Source organism: Ovis canadensis, chromosome 6 (assembly GCF_042477335.2).
Source record: "Ovis canadensis isolate MfBH-ARS-UI-01 breed Bighorn chromosome 6, ARS-UI_OviCan_v2, whole genome shotgun sequence".
Lineage (NCBI taxonomy): Eukaryota > Metazoa > Chordata > Mammalia > Artiodactyla > Bovidae > Ovis > Ovis canadensis.
Window position 1 is genome coordinate 85,838,982 of NC_091250.1, and position 7,567 is coordinate 85,846,548.

Consider the following 7,567-nt stretch of genomic DNA (forward strand, 5'->3'; position numbering starts at 1 on the left):
GTGAGTTCATCTCTAAGTCTCCTTACTTGAAAGCAGAACAACATCTCTTCCATGAAGGCAAAGGGGTATGCTCTCCTATCCTATTTTTTATAGTTGCCATCAAATAACTGCTATCAGTGATGTATTTCCGAAGTTTAATCCACAAGAGAATGCGTTCCTTTGACTACAGCAATTGTCTTTTTAGAACCTAACATGGAATCACTTTTTATGACAAAGGATTTTTGAAAACTCTTGCAAAAAGGCATAAAAGTTAAATCACACTTACTTATGCTTTTAATAAATAAATGGCTTTTATTGAAAAGAATTAACTTTCGTGAAATCAGAACTGTGCTGGACAGCCAAGGTAAAGACTGACCATCTGTCTGGGCAAATCCTCCTTGAAGTGTTCATCCTCTCGTCTCGGTGGAAGCACTCAGCGTTACCCTCTTCATAAATCTCCATATATTTGAGGACGCCCTTCAACTTTATCTGTTTTAAATGGAGTGGCCACATTGTGCTGGCTATGGTCCAATCTCTCCAGAGACCAGCCAAGAACATAAAACTTTGGAAAAGAGCCTGGCAGATGCCAAGTCCAGAGAAGGATCGTTTCCTGAGGCTTGTGTGTCATGTTCCTATAAGCATAAATCACTGTCTCCCTGCCAGTCAAGGGATCCTCTCTCAGAGGGATCTTCAAACTCTGAAAAGCAGAAGGCACTAAAGAGTTAAGAGCGTTTCTTTGCTGCTGGAAGAACTGGCTCTAGAGCTAGGAAGGCTAAACTATAAATCTTTGGCAACACAGTTTTCTCTACGTCATTTTCCTCCGGGAGTAGATGAGAAACAGCTGGATGTTTGGATAGAAAAACCACTGGAGAAACTCACATTGGTTAACAACACTTTTCCCAAACCTTCACGTGGCCGATTCCTTGTCATTCTGGTCTTGGCTCCATTGTCACCACCTCAGAGTCCCTTTTTCTGATACTCAACCCCACCCTGTCCTCTTAAATATATCACCTTCTTTCTCTATGGCACTTACCACCACTGAGAATTATCTTATTTATTTTGTTATTATCTCTCTTCCCACAAAGTACTGAGCACAGAGGTCTTGTCTGGCTTTTTACTGCTGTGTCCCAAGTGCCTGAAATGGTGCCAGCTCATGGTAGGTGCTCAACGCTTAAATATTTGTTGAGTGAATTGAACATGAATGAATAACCATCATGTTTCTTCTATTGTCCTTCCAATTTTTCTTTCATGAGCATGGATTTTGTTTATCATAATCGTAACATTTATTCTCTTAAAAGAAAACATCTGCCTACCTGAGTTCAAACTCCACTCTAAATACTTAGGAAATCTAATTAGTGTTGGCTCATTCGGGTTCCGGAAGATGGGGGATTTGTTTTACTTATTTCTGTGTCCTCAGCATCCGACAGAGAGCCTGGCACAAAGTGGAATGGGTGACTGACGTACCTGATGCTGTGCTCGTCATTTTCCTATTCATGATCTTTCTTTTCACATCATCATAACAGTCCCATTGTAGTTGGATCATAATCCACATTTTACAGATGAAAAAACTGAGTCTTAGTAACTTCAAGTTTCAAAACTTGCTAGTAAGAGGCAGAGCGAGAGTTTGAATTCCCTAATTGCTGCACCTTCTAGTCTCCCAAATTCCCACAATACAAATTAACTCAGCAAAAGTTTTGTCTCTTAGGAGAGGCAGTGAAATCAATGGTGGGTTTTTTTCCCTATAATCTACACGCTCTAATTTTAGCCAGATTGCCAGTATATCCAGGACAGGGCCAGGCACAGAGCAGGTGTTCAGTGAATGCTGGCTGGGTGCTTGGTTGGTGGGTTGGCTGGTTGGTTGGGAGGGAGGGCTTCTGAAGGATGACCATGGCACTGTGGAGTCAGGGAATCAGCTTCCTGCCTCTGAGAAATCCCGCTGGCATCACAAATGGCTTTCCTTGACAGAGGAGCATTCCACCATGTCTGTAGGCATCTCAGCATTTCTTCCTGGCATTAGTAGAAATGGACCCTAAAGGAGTCAGGTCAAAGTCCTCGTTCTCTCAGGGTTTGCTCTCCCACTAGCCCCTGGATGGTTTCACACTGTGACCTGCTGGGGAGAGAAGAGGGAGGAAAGGGACAGAGAAACACTGGAGTATGGGGTGAAAACTCCCTCTCTCCCACGACTGCCTTTGCTTAGATCCCTGAGATAGGTTCAAGGTGTGGGTGGTTAATAAGCTTTTACGTGATGCCTGTAAAAACTACAAGTTTGCTCTCCTTAGGAAAAGGCATCTCGTTTGAAGTGCTGTGGAAATTCATCTTTCAACCACCCGTTTTCTCTGCAGGTCTGAGCTGGAAGGGATCATAGCTATTTTATTCAATTGCTGTGGAACCAAATACACCACAGTGCCTGGGCACACAGGAGGCATGCAATCATATTTGTTAATTTATACATTTGATACATATTAACTGAATGTAGGTCAACAGTACTTTATTTGCAGTTCCAAATTCTAAGAAGCTCTGAAAACCAAAAGATTTTCTGAAGTTGACAGTAAGTTCCTTTGACAGCGACTCCTGACCTAAACAAGAATGAGGCTACTTAAAGTCTTCATCGATTTCCTTTAATGTGAACACTCATATATTCTGCACCTTTCCCGGCAGACCTGTGAATGTGTCTGATGATAGGAGGCTGCCCCAGAGTCTTGGAGGTGTTACATAACCTAGGTGGATCCTATGACCTTCCTAAAATGTGAAAATTCCAAATTCCCATAATACTTGGACCCCGCAGGTTTCAGATAAGAGGTCTGGGATGTGTCTCTGCGTGGGTATGTATCAGGCATTGTTGGAGGGACTGAGAATATCATGATGGGTGGAAGAAAATCAAAGTCTTCACTCTCGCAGAGTTTACTTTCCCACTAGTTAGGCAATAACAGGGAAGCAAACAAATGAGGTCACTTTTGAGGGAGATAACTCTGCTGAAGAGACTCTGTCAGGAGGATGGGATGGAGACGTGATGGGGTATCAGAGAACTCCTCACTAAGGAGACTTACATGAAGAGAAGGAAGCAGCCACGAGATCAGATCAGGTACCAACCCAGATGTATTCTTAGAATAGGGACCATCAGGTCGCACCCATTCTTACCTCAGGACCTTTGCACTTGCCCTCTCTGCTGCCAGGAAAAAGCAAGCCACTTAACTTTTGTTTTCTTGCCTGTGTTTTGCTCATGGTTGCACATATCTATAAAGTGAGCTTCCCTGGTAGTTCAGATGGTAAAGAGTCCATCTGCAGTGCAGGAGACATGGGATCAATCCCTGGGTCAGGAAGATCCCCTGGAAAAGGGAATGGCAACCCACTCTGGTATTCTTGCCTGGGAAAACCCATGGACAGAGGAGCCTGGCAGGCTACAGTCCATGGGTTACAAAGAGTGGGACACAGCTGAGCAACTAGGCAGACTACTACATAAAGTGACAGGGTTGGCACAAGAACCAAGGCTTTATGATTTAAAGTCACATATGCAGTGAAAATGGACCCATCTTGAGAAGAGGTTTGGGGGTCTAGGTAGAAGTTCTCTATGAACAATAACATGCCACAATAGCTCATATGACAGCACAGAGATCTCTCACTCCTGGCACTGAATACTCAGACCCAAGCAGCATCTGCCTGAGCCAGGAATGTGGACATTCCACAGAAAGCCTGGGGCCTGCCTAGTGTGTCTGCTGAATTGCTCCTTCCAAGTCCTGCACTCCCTCCACATGGGGCTTAAGTCTCCATAGATAAACAAACATGGCCTGGGCACCCCAAGAACCCTCAGCATTGTTCCCCAGCAATGGTGATGTCGATACAAAATATTCCTTCCTGGGAACCAACACCCAACTCACCCCAGACCATGTCTCCCCAGCCAAAGGGATTGCTAGTGAGTGTCCAGTCTTGAATTCTTACATTATTATTGTTGCTGCTATTGTTGCTTTTCCCTTGGTCTCCTTGCTTAAGAGAAGGTAGGGACTGTTTTAGGGGAAATGCTTCCGCCTGGAACTAATGTGCCATTGTTGTGGACAGATTCTGAGTAGAGGCCTACTATACACCCAGTGATAAAAATGGGCAAAGGCCAAGCAGGATGCAGGAGAGCATGACCAATCACCAAGGGGGGGTTTATGGGCTTGTCCATTTTATTGTACCATAAAATCCCTCTTTTCAGCTTTAGATGTCAGCAGCTGGTGACAAGCTTAATGGCCGATGAGTGGGGGAGAGAGTCATGGATCCCACAGCTTAGCTCTCCCCCAGACTGGGATGGCCCACCCTTCCCTGGCCTGCTTCTTGAACCCAAGTGAGCAAATCAGAGAACATTGGATAAGCCTCAACAGCAACATCCAGCAAAGCTGCTAGGTCCTCCTGGCTGAGTAAGATTTTATTTTCCCCTATTTCGAAGAGCTGTTAATCTAAGGACAGAGAGGGTTTAATAGTGTAATGGGAACTGTTGCAAGAATGGCTAAAACATTAAGTTCTCCTCCGTCTTTGATAATTTTGCATCAGCCTCTGCCAGGGTAGAGATTGTGTCCTAATACGACCTCTTAAAATGAACACGCTGTCTTGTACCTGGAGAGGGCTTGTCAGTGTTTCTTTGTGTTTCTGTGCACCCTTGCCTGATAGTCCTTTCACTCTGATGAATTAGAAATGTCTCAGCAGAGGAGCTGCCATTCATGAAAGATTCCCCAGTTTACAAAATACTTTCATACCCAATGTCTCACAGAAGGCTCTGAAAAATAAACCACTAATACCCTTGTAAAGAGCCTTCCTCAGTTTGCAAAACAGTCTCTGCGCCCTCTCTTTAAATGACTGCAGTTCCCCACTTTTTCTATCATTGTTGACTTAAGTTCAAAGTCAAGCTAACAAATCTGTTTTGTCAGACGGGAAGCTGGCCGCTAATGGTTCAGAGTGGCTCCGTGCACAGCTCACTCCGTTGCCCCATACCCGGAAGAAGCGCTGTCTTCCCGACAAGTTAGCAGCTTTGTGCTTCTATTTATTTATTTAACGTGAAATGGCTTAAGCCGGTCTGTGAAATTTGTCCTTGAACACTGGGACCTCAGGGCCAGGAGAGATTTCTAGACTAGCTCTAAATCAGCCCCTTCCAACTAAACAATCGTTACACTTTATAGCTGCCTGCTTGCCCTTTATTATTTTGGACTATCAAGCAGGGCCTGGAAGAGTGGTACATCTAGTTGGCAGCGCAGAGTAGCAGCTGGCAGCCCAGTCCTGCTGCTTCAGCGTCGCAGGCGGCAGTTGCAGGGGAAATACGGTAACACAGTGGTCTACACTTCCGGGAAGAGCCACTGGGTTGCCGCCTTTGGGACGCTATTAGCAAGCACGTGGCAGCCCTGCCCTAGTCCCGACTGCTGGTGATTGAAATGTGTTCAAACTGTGGTCAGAGAAGAAGTGTAGGGAGGAAAAGAGGAGAGAGAAGGCTTTAATCACGATGCTTGCTCTTTTCTTTGAATATCTCCAGAGACAGCTTGCCAAACACCAGCTTGTTACTCAAATGAGGGGAAATAATACTCTTTAGTTTCTGTTTGCGTTTTGTTTCATGAATTAACACAGTAAACCGTCCTTTTTCTTAATCTTACCCCTCACGGCTCATCTCTACTGCCAAATGATCCCATCCTTGAGAAACATCTTCAGTAAGTAGAGTGCTGTGTAAAAGCAAACAAATTAGTGTTCAGTATTTCATTCACATTGCCAATAAAGAAACTTACAAGGATATTATAAGGAAACATCCTGTAGTTTTTGAAGCAAATGTAGTTTTTCTTGTTAATAAACAGAGATTTCCTCCCTCTAGCCTACCTGTTTTGGACACAAAGACTAAGAATTTGTATTTTCTAAAGAAAGCACTTAAATTCAGTATTACTTTTCTCTTAAGTAGCACTCATTTAAATGATGTGCTTTATAATCAATCCCCAGAGAATTCTCTTTAATTTGTCCCTTTTCTTTTTCCTCATTGGATAATAATTTTTCAGAATAAAAATTTTTGGTGTCAATATTTTCAAAATATTTCAACACATTAACCATTCCTAACCAGACTGTTGTGGAGCTCTATATAACTAGTTACTAAAGATCTGAATCCTAGATCCCAGCTCTGTGTACCTGAATGAAAGCACTTGTGTAAATGAAGCATTCTGACCACCACATGGCTAAAAATTCCCTGCTTGTGTCTGACTGATTCTAGACACCTGGATATAAGCCATTGCAAATGCTTCCTCAGAGACACTTAGCAGAAAGAAAACAACTAAACAGACCTGTTTCCTGACTTTGTTCTTTGATGGATATTTTCTTACCCTTAAATATACTTTACCCCTGATAATTTAGAGGTCTATGTCTGGTGAGGGGTATCATGGATGAGAAGAGTTCTGACATTCCTTTTGTTAAGGTGACATCCTTGGCTTGATGAGACAGGAATTGGCAACAGCATCTTTACAGGGCATCCAAAGAATAATGGAAAAAGTTCCCTGGGACCCATTCCCCGAACTGCTCCATTTGCACTGATAATGAATTTATCTTACCGTGTTTTCCAAATGACCCATCAAAACACAAGTTCCCTTAGGAGCACAATGGAGCTGAATATCTGTCCTGGGAAACTTCTTGGGAAATGAAGGATCCAAAGTTGCTGGAACTGTTCTTAAAATTTAAGAACAAAGTGACAGGGTGGGGACTGCAAACTCCATTTCCTTGAACTAGATCTGCAATTAAATCTTCCCTTCCCCACCAGAACACATCTTTCCTATGCACCTTGATGCCTAGTTGTGTACATAACATATGTACAGACACAGTAGATGATTAATTGATGCATTGAGGCTTCAGCAACGTGACCTTTAAAGCTTTCAAACCGAATGAAGTAATTTACATTTGGGCACAGAGCCGAGAGGACTAAGCAATGCACCTTTCTAAGCAGTGTCCCTGGCCCTTCTTTACCCCTGGTGTGTTCTGCAGCCCCTCCAAACTCATATGCACTCTCACAGGAAAGAAGTAACTGTCAAGGTTGATTCAACCAAGAAAGGAGGTCACATTAATTTTTAATTTCTGCATATGCCTCTGAAAAATGCATAAGTTGTTCCACAAACAGAAATGCCCTTCCTTGCCAGTACTGCTTCCATCAGTTCAAGCACTCTGACAGTATATTTCGTTTATAAACTCTCTTCCTGCCTATCTCCTGCAAGAACATCATAATCAATTATTTGAGAAGAATTTCTCAAGCTGCTCAGACAAAGACATATCTTCCAAGCAAGGGGTTGCCCAACAGGAGAGGGAATCTTGCTCCATTCCTGCTGACACGTTGCTTTCTGCCTGGGTTTTATCTTTAGCTCCCTGGTGATCCAAATGGAGCAGGGAAACCTCAAAGAACAGAGCCTCTTTTCTGCTTTACACCCACTTTTTTGGGGGTCAGCATGGAACAACCATCATTAAATGGTTTTTGGTGCAAAGCAGCAGCCTTGGGTAAGCTAAAATGTTTGTGACACCAAAATAAAGATGCTCCAACGCTGCTAAAACCTCAGAGTCACAAAGGGAGCAACTAAAACGGAATACAGCGCCAAGGTTTACTCAG

At 43.4% G+C, this 7,567-nt stretch overlaps 1 long non-coding RNA gene across 1 annotated transcript; it reads right to left on the reverse strand.

Annotated features, from left to right (window-relative positions):
- Positions 1-265: 265 nt before the first annotated feature.
- Positions 266-5,661, reverse strand: LOC138442547 (uncharacterized). The gene is made up of 2 exons (XR_011257769.1): positions 5,595-5,661; positions 266-2,086 (listed from the first exon to the last, which is right to left on the reverse strand). It is a non-coding gene; the product is annotated as an uncharacterized lncRNA (long non-coding RNA).
- Positions 5,662-7,567: the final 1,906 nt, after the last annotated feature.